Below are 14,557 nucleotides of genomic sequence, written 5' to 3'. Positions count from 1 at the left end.
TGCCACATTTGTATCCCTGCACCGGTGGCTCTGTGCCTACTGCTTTCACTGAGTTGCTGTGAGACCATAAGTGCCTGTGAAAGCAACAGATTGACTAAGGATCAGCTCCTGCAGCCTTCTGGACCTTGGGCACACCTGGCAGCCTGACCTCAGTGACCACCGTCAAGAAACAGACCTTAAGAAGAACTGACAGGTGCCTGATTGTCTGGTATTTTGGCCTCAGGTTGAAAAAGTCTGGAGGCACGGAAGGACCCACCCACCCACTCATTATTGAAAAAAAAAAAGGCATTTTGTTTTTCCTTGGACAGTTTTGTTTTGGTGAGTGCAGTAGATCCTGCTAACTAGTTCTCTCCTGATGGCTGCTCACACAGCTGAAGAGCTCCTCCTGCTGCACATTCATCAAGAAACTGGCTGCAAAAGCAACTCCTCCTTTTAAACCTGTCAGCTCCACATTTCCAACTCCCACCCAAGAATACACTGCTAAAGCCAATTGTTACTTGAAATGAACAAAGGGAAAAAATACCAAGTATTCAGTTCCTAAAATTATGTTCAATAAAACTGGAGACAAGAAGGCTAGACTTGAGCAGTATCTTCGCTCTCAAACATATAGTGCGTGAGAATTCTCCAGAGGAGCACAATGAAAAGAGAGAGATAAAGGAATGGTTCATAGAGCTGTAGAGGCTGAAAAGTCTCATAACCTGTGACTTGGAAGTCGCAAGTTCCAGGAAGCTGATGGTGTAGTTATTGCTGGGTTCCAAGGACCTGAGGCTCAGAGGAGCCAATGGTGTAAGTCCCAGGCTGAGGGCAAAAGACTGATGTCCCAAATCGCTTGGTCAGGCAGAGGGTGTGAATTCTCCCTTTCTCCATCCTCTTCTCTTCCACACCTTCAACTGACCAGATAGGGGTCACCCACATTAAGAGAAGAAATTTGTTTATTCATTCTAATAACTCATAGTCATCTCATCAGAAACACCATCACAAGCAAATATCTGGGCCTTCCATGGCCCAACAACTTGACTTAAAATAGCTATCACATACAACTTGTTGTATTTCTTTTTAGTTGCATATCATGTTGATATTGGCTGAGAGTCTATAATTGATGTTTTCATTTAGAAAGGGAGAAACTGAGGTCCCTAGAGAAATTAACAGACTTGGCTCACTGTCTCAGATGACTGACAATAGAGTTGGGAGTAAAATCTAAAGGGACTATGCTGTTTCTTTCCCACATACCACCGGATGATGACTGGTCTTCAATAATCATATGTTTTATTTATTTATTTATTTACATTTTTTAAAAAGTAGATTTACAGAGATAATTCATGGCAGGGAGAGAAGACAGATCCTCACCTTCTGGTTGCCATGGTCACAGCAGCCACAGCTAAGCCAGGACAAAGTCAGGAACTTCATCCTGGTCTTCCACACGGGTTGCAGGAACCCAAATACTTATCTGTCTTCTACTGATTTTCCCAGACAATTAACAAAGTGCTGGATTGGAACTGGAACAACAGAGACACAAACCGGCACGAACAGGGTATGCCATGCCGCAGGCAGCAGCTTTGCCTGCCACACCACCATGCTGCACCTCTGTGTCTGAGTTTTTCTAGTTGGTTAAAACCAGGAAGGCTTACATTTTCAGAGAACACATTTTCCTCTTCCTTCTTTAGTCCTCATCTTTCTGTTGCTTTGCTCTGCCCTCCTTCTCTGCTTCATCTCACACTTTGGTTAACTTGTCAGTGATCTTGAAAACAGTTACACTGCCTCCCACCATGCTGAATCAGGGTTGAGCTTCTTAAGACATAGGGTAAGACGGAAGTTACCCTTAACACAGAAGCTCTGAGACCATTTTCAATGAAAGATAAGTTGGTGTGGGAGGAACTTTTATAAGCAGGGTACTTTCCCCTCTGAGAAATCAGTATCTGTGCGTTGAGGTATTCAACATTTAAATCATTTTGTAGGATCTTCCTTCCCTCCAAACAAGAAGCTTTTGTTAGACACAATTTGGCACTTTTGATGAGTCTTACGTGTTTTTCTCTAGAAATAAAATGCTTAAAGTCCACCAGCAAATAAAATTCTCAGACTAGTTCCATGTAAAATCAATAACAGCAAAGACATGGATGAAGTTGTGTGGGGCTCTGTGAACAGATAGAACCACCCCAGGTTAGAAGGCCTCAAATGCACTCAATCTTTTCTATGGCTGGTGAAATCAAGCTCAGAGTGTATTCCCAACCTGCATCATTGCCCTGAGGACTCTGTATTTCCTATGTCAGCCCTCTGGCCTTGGTCCTCTTGCCTCCTGTAAGACTTCACAAAAATTTCCAATTGACATGAAAGACCCCTAGCTTATCTCAGTGAGCATTTGCCACTGATGATTGGCCTGGACATAGGAATAAACATGCCACTACCCTTAATTCTATTTAAATTCCATTTGAAAGAGGTAGCAGGGTGATGCTTTAAAATTGTGTTAGGAAGCTCCATTTTCCCTCTGACAGTCACATCCTGCCAGAGGGAATTACAGTATTTGCTTATACTGTCTGCTTTAATAACAGCTTTTTGTGAATGCAGATACCAGGAAAATAGTTAGGGTTAAGTGTGAATCCACTGGGTATCAAATGCTCATCTTGTTCCTAGATCAGGGATTTTTGTCAGATTGTATCTGAATCCTGTAGAGATTTTGGAAACTATATGTACTGGGCATGTTGCCAAAAATACAACATCCAAGCTACTATTTCCAAATTGAAGTGCATTTGGAAAGCATCTGTGGTGAGATTTCTTATCAAAGAAGCTCCTTGCCTGATGACACACACATTCTCAGATAGTCTATTCCCCGAAATTTCTTGTATATACTGAATGAATGTAAAACTCCTGAGGAGACAAGGTGGTGGCAGCTGGTGGTAAGAGGAGCTTGTAGAGGGGTCTACTAATAAGTTGGACAATTTGGTCGTTGATTTCAGATGGAACTTTCAAAAACTGACTTTCAAAGTAGTCAGCTAGTTATGTCCTTGAAGCTTTCCAAAACCTGCAGTGTTTCAGTTCTCTGGAGAGAAGGTGACTGTAGGGAAAGTGGAGAGCCCTTCAAATGAACACCGGAGCATGAGAGTACAGACACGCCAAGTTCTTGCATGTGATTCCTTTGTTAAAGCGGAAAATGTCCTGTAAGCATGAAGAGCTATTCTCAAGGAAGGCATACTTTACATCCTTGCCCTTTAATGGGCCTAATGATAGAAAATTGCACAAAGTAAGCTTTGCTGCTTAATGAAACATATAAATCTCCTTCCCTCTTGCTATCCTAATATCCATCAAGGAAATTCTCTCAAGCGCTCTGCCTTATAGTCATTGCTAATTTCTCCATGGACAAAATACCACTTGAGAGAAATTTATATTAAAATGTGGTCTTATGGATTAGAGCTCTTCAAAAAGGTGCTTACTCAATGACATTTGTAAGAGAATGAAACCAATATAGATCATTCTTATTCTTAAAGTGGAAGTTCCCAGAAAGGATATCATAGATCAAAATGATACAATTAGAAATTTTTTTAAGTGTGTGTGTGTGTTTCCTCCTGTTATCTAATGTCCAGATTTGTTACTAATAGTCTAAATAAGAGTGATGCTACCAAGATGGCTGACATCAACAAAATGGAACTTACCTACATATAACAAAAGATCAAAACGAGGTAAAAACAGAAACCATTTCCCTGGAGTATTTGTGGCAAAGTGTCAGAGTGCAGTAGGGATAGGGCAGATGTCAGACACAGAGATACTGGATGATCATTTTGACATAGCACATGATAGCTGCTGTCCTCTTTCTCAAGGTCAAGCCTGAACCAAGGGGACTTTGATTAGCAAGGAAAGGGTGAGCAGGAAGCCCATGGCAGCCCCCATTCTCGCCAGACACTTGAGGCACTTACTGATAGATAATCTTGCAACACTCCCAAGCTCTAAGCCCAGTCTAAGGAGCAAGTTATGACACAACTGCATTGCCCTGAAGAAAAAGCATGGCTCACATTGTGCTGGTCCTCATCCTCAGACTATGGCAGCACTTGAATCTTGACACCTTGCCCTCTGGAGTCCTAGGAACTAGCTGGAGTGTTGCTGCTAACCACTCTACTGACTCAGTACCTTGAACCATCATGGAGGCTCTGTCCACCCTCCCACATCCGCAGGAAGCACCTGGATGGCCTACTCTGAGTAGCCTGACATGCAGGGACCAGAAGAAAATAGTGTGACATACCCACCCTCCTGATGCTTGAGAAGCTATCAAGGGGGCCCTAGTCATACTTTTTTTTTTATATAATTGATCATTATCTTTTTAAATATATTTTTATTTTGAATTTTGAATTATGTGGTACATTTGGTATAGGCTGGGATTCCTCCCCAAACTCCCACCCCCAAAGATTTTTCCACACTTTACTACAATGGTTTAGTCTTTCATAATGAATCATAATTCTATCAGTCTCTTATTTAAGTGTTCCCCAACATTGTTGGTACAGACTATGTCAGACAGTCCAGCATCCCATTCTCTTCACATGTCCAACAGTTTAATTGGGAATCCATCTTTCATCTGAAAGCAGGGATGCATTTTGCATCATACCCCCACATCGGCATATGGTAGACCCCAGTACTCCGTCACTATACATTTCCATAATTGAGAAGCCATGAAACAAGGCCAACAACTGGTATGGGTTAGAACAATAGCCACAACAACATCAAAAAATTATAGCGCCACGAAAAAAAATGCACCATTGAGTAACCAACGCATGGGAGAGTAAAAGGAACCACAGAAGTCTCTTGGGAAAAATGATGCCACTGTGTAATCCATGAGCCAGCAATGAATTCAACAAGAGAAAAGAAATTTGGAACAAACAAAACTGAAACAAAAATCATCAAAGCACAGAGGATACAGCCAAACAAACAAACAAACAAAAAACAGTATGGATCGGATTATTGAAGTTACACTTTGCATGTTGGTTTCCTTATATAAGAGAGAACATATGGTATTTGTTTTGTGATTGAGTCATCTCACTGAGCATAATGGTCTCTAGTTGGGACCACCTAGTTGTAAATAGTATAATTTCATTCTTCTTAATAGCTGAATAATATTCCATGGAGTAGATGTACAAGTTTCTTTAACCACTCTTCTTTGGATGCATATCTGCATTGTTCCTATGTCTTTGCAATTGTAGATTGTTCTGCCGCAAATATAGGATTACAGATCCCCTTCTCATATGTAGATTTCATTACTATTGGGATATTCCTAGGATACAACTTAGCAGGGTTGTATGGCAGATTTATTTGCAATTCTTCAAGCACTCTCCATACTGATTTCCACAGTGGTTGTACTAGCCTACACTCCCAGCAGCAGTGAAGGAGGGTGCCTTTCTCCCCACATCCATGCCAACAGGTGTTGTTCGTTGAGTTCTGAATGTAGGCCATTCTCACTGGAGTTAGGTGGTTCCTCAACATGATTTTCATTTGTATCTCTCTGATGGCTAGGAAGCCTGAGCATTTTTTCACTTGCCTATTAGCCATTTGAATCCGTTCTTTTGAGAAATGTCTGTTCATTTCTTTTTCCATTTTGTTACAGAGTTCGTTTTGGGGGGTTTTATTTGTTTGTTTGTTTTGCTGTCCCTGGGTTTCTGAAGCTCTTTGTAAATCCTGGATATTAGTCCCCTATCACTTGTGCAGTGTAGTCACACTCTTCTTAGCCACAGAAAACAATTAGATAACCAGGTCCAAAGAGCTCAGTCCAAAGGAAGCAGACAGGTATCCTTGCCACCCTCCCCACGAAGGAGTCGGGTTGTCTTGTCCATTCACCCTTGGCCCACAGAACTTAGTTGAGCTGTTGCCCTAAGACGTTCAGCTCACAGAAGTTCAAGAAATCTGACAAGCAGTCTTGCTCACCCATCCACAATCCCAGAAAGCAGCAGCACAGTATTTCCTGGAATGCTTGGCCTGTTAAATCCCATTGGAAGAAAGCAGGCAGCCATGCCCACTCTGTTGTCCATGAAGTGGTTGAGCATTTAGTTCTCAAAAGCTCAGCCCACTGAGAAGCAGAGATTTATCCATACCCATCCACTCTCAGTCCCATAAAGCAACTGGAGTGATTTCCCTAGCTTTCAGAAACTAACAGGCACCTCCACTCAACTACTAGGCACACAGTCCCAAGCCTAACTGGACTCACAGGGTGGCTTCATCCTCACACAACGCACACAATCTAATGGACACCCCAAGTCCACAGCCATGTAAGCGGCTTCAGTGGCTGCCAGTGAACCAACTCCACCTCTGGGAGCTGCATCCCAGCTGTGGGTGGCTTCACACAACCTCTGAAGCCTAGATCACTTGGATCCCCACAGATATTTCCTCCAATTACAGCTAGAAAAGCTAATTGACACTACACAGAAGTTCTCACCTGCAACCAAAGCCTCCAAAGGGTATCCAGTCGATGCCTTAAAACAGATCAGCAGCAGGAAGTCACTTACTATGAAAACCACCCTAAAAATCAGAGAACTCAATTGATCCACCATATGCTGCATATACATGAGCAAAGTAAACAAAATACATGAATAAACAAGATAATATGACACTTCCAAAGGAAAACACTCTCTAACAACAGACCCCCCAAACAAAATTAATTCCATGATGAAAATTCAAAATAATGATTTTAAAAAAACATAATAAGAAATGTGAGAAAACATACAGACATGTCAGTGAAAATAAAATTGAAAATGAGAGAGAAATTTAACAGAGTGACCATAAAAAAAGAACAAAGTAGAAGCAAAAATTTTTGAACCTCAAGATAGGTTCAAGAAAGAAAGATAGGGAAAAAGATTAAAAGCATAGAGAAATCCCTCAAGATTTATGGGACATAACGAAGTGAGCATTTGTATTATGAGTGTTCCAAAAGGAGAGAGAAAATGTGCATAAAATCTATACAGTGATTTAATCACTGAAAATTTTCCAAATTATGAAAGAAAGATATGAACATCCATGTCAGGGAAGTTGTAAGCATCCCTAATGGATTCCACCAGTAAAGATCCTCTCTATGGCATATTATAGTCAAATTGTCAAAGTGTAAAAGAGAGTATTCTAAAAAGCGCATGAAAAAAAGTGTGAAGTCATTTACAAGGGATTCTTCATTAGACTAATGGCAAACTACTTGACAGAGAGACAAAGATAATAAATTCAAACTCCTGAAAGAAGCAAAACTGTCCCAGAGAAATGAAGGAGAAATAAAGACGTCCCATGATTAGAAAACTACTGAGGGTATGCATCACCACCAGACCATCTCACAAGATATATTTAAGGAATGGGGTAGGCACTTGGTGAGCAGTTAAAAGGCCACTTGTGATGCCCACACTCAATATCAGAGTGTGTAGCTTCAAGTTCCAGTTGTACTCTGCATTCCAGTTTCTTGCTAATGTGTGCCTTGGGAGGTAGCAAGTGATGGCTCAAGTAGACAGGTGTGGGTTCCTTATTTGTTAAACCCGTGTTGAGTTCCTTGCTCCTGACTTCAACCCTGTCCAACCCTGGTTGTTGTTGGAATTTGAGAAATGAAACAGTGAATAGGAAAGCTCTCTTTGTCTCTCTTTCAAATAAATATAATTAATTAATATAAGAGAAATGCTTAAAAGAGTCCTATACTGGAAGCAAAAAGATAATTACTACTATCTGAAAGCAAACAAAAGAGCAAACTGAATAATAGAGAAGATATATAAAACCAAAAGAGAAGTGAATGAAAATCCATGAGCAAAGATGCTCCCTAAACCACATGATGAACATAAGAGATAAGAAAGGAGCAAAGGACACACAAAATAACTGAAAATTAAGAAGTCCACCAAATGACAGGAGTATGTGTTCATTTATCTATAGTAATCTTATATGTAAATGGAATAAAATTCTATAATCAAAGGCTATAGTCTGAATGGATAAAAATTTTAAAAAGATCCGATGACATGTTGCCAACAAGAAACTCAATTTTTTCATAAACTTCATGTGTATTGAAAGTGAAGGGCTGGAAAAGACTCAACATATATGGAAATCAAAATAGACAAATAAGACTTAAATTGAAAATCTTTAAGCAGAAAGGTATTCATTGTTCAGTGATAAAGCAGTGAATTTAACAAGAGAAAATAATTGTGAATAAATACATACCCAATGCTAGAGTTTCCAATTATATAAAGCAATCAAATATAGCTGTTTCAGATAAACAGTCTAAGAGTGAAGCACAAGGAAACAGGAAAATGGAAAGGGCGAAACAAATCTAAAATAAGACAAAGGAAAGAAGCCAGGAGCCTGAAACCCCCTGCAGGTCTGCCACGATGATGGTGGGGGCTCAGGTAGCTGGGTTCTGTTGCAGGGCCTCCTCAAGAGAACTGATAGGGAGCTGGAAGAGAAATCAAGCAGCCAGGACTTAGGTCAGAGATCATATGGGATACCAGCATTTTTGCACCACAACAGCAGTCCCTTACGCACACGCACACACACACGCCAGTGTTGAAATTGCTGAGAAAGAAATAAAGGAAGCAATTCTATTCAGAATGGATAAAAATAACAAAATTTCTAGGAATAAGTTTAACCATGACGAAAACAAGAACTACAATGATAAAAGATGACACACTACAAAGAACAATTTCCCATGTTCTCAGATGGAAAAAATGAAGATAGAAATTATAGGGTATGTGTGTCGGGACATTGGTGTGGGTTAATGTTCTTTGGATATGACTCCAGAAGCACAGACCACCAAACCCAAAATTAACAAATTGGATTACATCAAATTAAAAAGCTTTCACATAGCAAGAAAACAATAAACACCCTACAGACTGAGATAAAATATTTGCAAACTATTCATCCAGAATATATATAAAGGATGCAAGAAATTCAAAAATTAATAACTATAATCAAATTTTTAAATGATTAATGATCTAAATACACATTTATTAAAAGGGGTATACAAATGATCAACAAATGCATGAAAAAAATTTCAACATTAGAAATCATCAGAGAAACATAAATCAAAGTCACTATCTGATATTGTCTCACCTAAGTTAAAATGACTATTATCAAAAAGATGAAAAAACATTAAATGTTGGCAAATTGATAATAAAGAATGGGGAACTCCCACATGCTGCTGGTGGGAGTGTAAATTAGTATAATCCTTGTGGGAAACAGTACAGAGATTCCTCAAAAAACTGGAACTACATCTGCCTAGCCATCTGACTTCTGGATAGGTAGCCATTTAATATGTTGAAGAGACATCTACCTTCCTAAGCCTTTTGCAGTACTAATAGTCAAGAGACAGATTCAACCTGTGTGGGTGAATGGATAGAGATAATCTGGTATTACAGAATGGAATGCTTTCCAGTCATTAAAAAAAGAAGAAGACAATACTGTCATTTAAAACAACATGGATAAACCTGGAAGATACTATACTAACTAAAAGAATTCAGGCACAAGAAGACAAATAGTGTACATCCTCACATTTATTTATGTGGAGGCGAAAATGCTGGTCTAAAAGTAGAGAACAGCACGGGGTTACCGGAGGCTGAAAGGATGGAAAGAATGCATTCTAATGTTTTCTAACACAGAGAGAAAATAATAATCATCAATGATTATTGCATACCTCAAAAGAACTAATAAAAAGCGATTTGGACGCTCCCAAAGAACAAAGAGATGATGTATTTCAGGGGTAAAACACATCAATGGTCTATTATCTCTTTCTGATCATCATACGTTGTATAATTGTGTGAAGATGTCACATGGCACCCCACAAATATGTGCAATTGTTGTATATTACTTTAAAAATAAAATATATAATAAAGCAGCAAATTTAAACAGAGAAAAAAAAACACAAAGTAATTAAAACAAATAGATATGGCCCAGAGTAATAGTTTTAATAAATGCTGCATTTATATAAGCTGCCCTGTGTACCTCAAACAAAGATAGAACCACACACAAAACCCTGAGCAGACAACCCGGGGTGGCCCCGGATTTGGCCATTTCCCTCTTCACCTCAGTTTGGAGAGGAGATTCAGCTGATCAGCAAACATGATGTGCAGCAGGAAGCCGGGCCCTGTGATCTCAGACAAATTTACAATCCCTGCATGAGCAGCCCTGGGGAGCTAGGGAAGAAGGGGTTTATTGAACATGCAACTGATCAGCCCATTGCACTGAGAACTAACTTTCAACAGTCTGAAAGAAAGGGTCAGTTCGAAATATTCCATTTTCCCATTGGTCAGAACTTCTCAACAAAACAAATCTAAACAGAAAACAACGGAAATTGTTCTCTAAGTCAATTCTGATTGAGAGTTTTGCCAGTTCCATCTTGAAGAGCGACAGAACATTACTGTTATATATAATTAAGTTTAGTTACTATGCAATCATGCATACAGTCTCCATTACATAGAGTGGATGCCAGCTATTATTCTGCCATCGTTGTAAGGTGCCCAGCACACTAACACCTGCAAATGAAGGTCCTGTGTCTGAACAAGCCTTATTTGTTGCTTGTTGCACTCGAGATTCAAGCAGTAAGGGAGAGCATACCAGGGAAATATCATTCACTACAGAATGCTGCCTTTAAGAGCTTATTTATGCCTCGAGGTACTATTGGAGACAAATGGACAGTACAAGGATGTCTGAAGAAGAATATATAAATCAACAACTGTAGCATAGTGTGGTTTTATTTCGTAAGATGCAGGATCAAGGTGTTACATAGAACACTCCAAAGTCATGCACTAAAATAAAGCTCCTTCCTTCAGAAATAATTTCTCCATGGTGTTTCATTATAATAACAGAAAGCTAATGAATAAATAGCGTCTTAAACTTTCTGAGTTTTAAGGCAATCGTCTTACCAATTTTTCAGATTATGCTAGGCAGCAAGTCACTTTTCTTTAAAGAACACATATTTGTGACATATCTTAAAATTAAGGTTGTCTTCAAATTGATGGGTATGATCCGTACTCAGTACAGATAACATAGCATGCACATATCCTGAAAGAAAATCCCTTTGAAGAAAAACGGGAGGCTTTTGGCTCAACTCCTCTCATGTAATAGATATTAAAAAACAAGATCTCCGGGGCCCAGAGCAATAACCTAGTGGCTAAATCCTCACCATGCATCTGCTGGGATCCCATTCAGGAGCCAGTTTGTGTCCAGCACTTCCAAGAGGTGACATCCTGGGTGATTCCCAAATATCCCACCACACTAGGTCACTAAATACATAAACTAATTCACACAAACCCAAAAGATCCTTCTAAGAAGCTACATGAAAAGCCAAGTTTTCTAGGGGCCACTTTATTGAGGAAACTTAAATAAAATACGTCATCAAAAAAAATCATTGACCAATTTATTACTCTGCAAATGAACAGCTACAATCTCAGTTTAAAGGGATACACAAGTGGGGTTGCATTAGATTATAGTGGATTAAGCATCATCATCACCTATAACACTCACATCCCATAATGGACACCAATTTATGTCCCAGTTGCTCCACTTCTGGTCCAGCCCTCTGTTAGAGGTCTAGGAAAAGCAGGACAGATGGCCCAAGCGGGTCCCTGCCACCCACACTAGAGATCTAAATAAAGCTTCTGGATGTTGGCGTCAGCTTGAGCCAGTTTTGACTGTTGCAACCAGGGCTGAAAGACCTCCTTCACTTTCTTCCTTTCTCTCTCGCTCTCTTCCCTCCCATCTCCACCCTCTCTTGCTCTCTCTCTCACATTCTTTCAAAATAAATAAATTATATATATAAATGTATTAATGTGTATATATATAAAATATATCCATGCAATAGGATGCTAGCCACCCCAAAGCAAAGAGAATGTTTGCACAAAGATGATGAAAACTCCCAACAGATTTAAAACCACATAAGAAAAAAAGATACTTCATTTATTTCCTTTAATAAGCATCATTTACAGATATGCCACATCTTGCCTACCCATGTATACAGACTTCCAAAACTTCATGGAAAATGCAGCTTATCTTTTATTCCATTTTGCATGGGTACTTTAAAGTGCCCTCATATATTTCATTTTAAATGTTTCCAGTGCCATGATAAAATAGCATAATGCTATCATTTATTTTGGGGTCATCTGTACTTTTCAATCTTCTTGCGTTAATATCTCTTCGATCCTACTACACAATTGCTTAATAGGTTCTTCCTTTACTACGAGTTCTCAAATGCATCCTGTGCTCCCCTTTGCCTGTCAATGGCTAAGAACTTTAGAGCCCTTCTTCACGCTAAAAATCGAGTGTGCACCTCAATGAACCACTTGTGCTCTCAGCTATCCTATGATGTAGCATTGAGAATTATTCTCAACTCTTTGTCAAATATAAAAATGGATATTACACGTTCTCATCACTTCCACAATCTTTCTTGCACATTACGTACTTCGACTCCAAGGAAACGACATTTGATTTGCTCTTACACAAACATCCTCTGGGCATGTGCATACAAGAAGAAACAAGGAACTCATACCCCAGCCAGAAGCTGGATGATCCCCACACCTCCGTCCCAACATGAAAGGCTTTCTTTTAAGACAGGTGAAAAGACAGGCTTCATGGCCACTTGAACCACATTCATCCAGTGTTGGACTGCCTAGTTTCATCTCCTCCACTTCTGATTCAGCTGCCTACTAATGTCCCTCCTGGAGGCAACAAATGACATCTTGAGTATTTGGTCCCTGCTACTCATGTGGGAGACCCAGTCTGAGTTCCAGCCTGCTGGCTTCAGTCAGGCACTTGGAGAGTCAACCAGTGAATGGAAGATCACCTTCCATCTACCTTCTTGTTTTTTGAAATAAATGAAAACTACAAAATAAAAACACTTTTTAAATATTTGTTTGCTTGAAAGAGTTACAACGAGGCAGGAAGAAACAGAGAGAGACAGACAGACAGAAATATCTTACATCAAGACAGTTGTAATGCCCAGGGCTGGACCAGACCAAAACCAGGAGCCACAAACTCAGTCTGGTCTCCAACCTGGGTGGCAGGAGCCCAAGCACTGGAGCCATCTTCCACTAATTTCCCAGGTGCATTTGCAGGCAGCTAGATGGGAAGTGGAGTAGTCAGGACTCAATCGGGCATTCATACAGATGCTGGAGAGGCAAACAATGGCTTTAACCCACTGTGCCACAAGGCCTGACCTCAGGTATTTTTTACAAGGTCTTTTGTTCATGGGAACAATGTAAAAATCCCTCTCACATCTTCAGGGAACCCTCTATGAGCCAGAGGGAGAGAAGGCCTTGTGGGAGAGCAGCAAATCAACAAATCAACAAAATCCAGAGTGAGACTCAACAGAAAAAAAAAAAAAACAACTTGTCATTTATGCATAAAAAATAAAGCCAGGGGATGTCAGAGGTACAAATATAATTTTAAAATAATAGACTGACAACCATCATACACAAGAAAACATTTTATGCTTGGAAGAGTAAAGGTAAATAGAGCTTCAAAGGTTCATGACGGAATCCTCATGTTGATCGACAGAGTAAAATTTATGGCCAGATTCTGTTAGACAGATGTGTGATTCTGTCTCAACACCCGAGCGGCCAGCCAACATGCCTTTCCTCTCACTGAGCTCTCATTCTGCATCAAGAGCAGACACACCTCCAACATCAACCCCAGGGGTGGAAACAGAAACAGCAGTTCTCCCTGCTCACACACTCGTAATTGATCTCTATTGTAAATGCAGGTAAAGTGCATTATTCCTTTTGCTGGGCTTGCTACCAAGAGACATGGAATATCTCAAAGATTCAGAATGTAAAATGTATAGACAGCTTTCGTGGGAAGCATACTGTAAAAGGAGGCTTGAGTCCTGGAGCTGACCATCACTCAGTACTGGGTGACCCAGATGGTACTAAACATCTCTCTTGGTCTTGGCAGAGCAGACATACGAAACAAAAAGGGCCTAGCATAATGTTCCAAGAACCAACTCCGTTACTTCTTTGCAGGTCTTTGTGTTACACATGATTTCCTTCTTTTAGGTAAATCAGTAACTCATATATCAGGCGTCACGGCATTTGCCAGGAAAACAAAATGAGTAAGAACATTGTCTGCCGCTCTAGGCACCTTCAAGTGCAGTGAGAGACGGCCAAGTACACAGATCATTAAAAGCAGCCACATGAAGGAGGCACGAAGCCGAATGGGAAACCAGTGGGAAAATAATTGATCTTTCTGGAGAGAGCCGCCTCATTAGTAACATCCAGCACTTCCTGGCTTCTGTTCAGAAGGATGTGATGACTGAATGGAACATGACACGTGAAAGCATCTTAGAAAGTATAATGCTCTCTTCTCAGACATCCATCTTATTTTTCCTGCTTCTCCTACCTGGTAGCATCTAAACTGCAGTGTTGAGCAGACTGTCAAGAGACAGAGGCGAGCAGGGCAAGCCATTCTTCTTGTTTCCTAGATCAATCCATCATATTTAGTTGACTGATCCTGAAAGGCAGTGCCCTCTGTAGCCAATGGGTTGAGACTCAGAACCAAGAAGCATAATGTGCAAGACTGTGCAGGCTTGACAGCCGGTATTGACTCTTGTATTTTAGTATGCTTCAGCATCAGCTCCTCGGCT

The 14,557-nt window shown here is 40.2% G+C and overlaps 1 protein-coding gene across 3 annotated transcripts in view; it reads right to left on the bottom strand.

The window, feature by feature from the left end:
* KCNAB1 (potassium voltage-gated channel subfamily A member regulatory beta subunit 1) overlaps positions 1 to 14,557 on the bottom strand; it is a 370,144-nt gene that overhangs the window by 322,203 nt on the left and 33,384 nt on the right. The window lies entirely within an intron of this gene.

This window comes from Ochotona curzoniae, unplaced genomic scaffold, assembly GCF_017591425.1.
Source record: "Ochotona curzoniae isolate NIBS_2020 unplaced genomic scaffold, NIBS_Ocur_1.0 contig_2599, whole genome shotgun sequence".
In the NCBI taxonomy this organism is placed as follows: domain Eukaryota; kingdom Metazoa; phylum Chordata; class Mammalia; order Lagomorpha; family Ochotonidae; genus Ochotona; species Ochotona curzoniae.
This window is presented reverse-complemented; position numbering and strand designations above follow the sequence as displayed.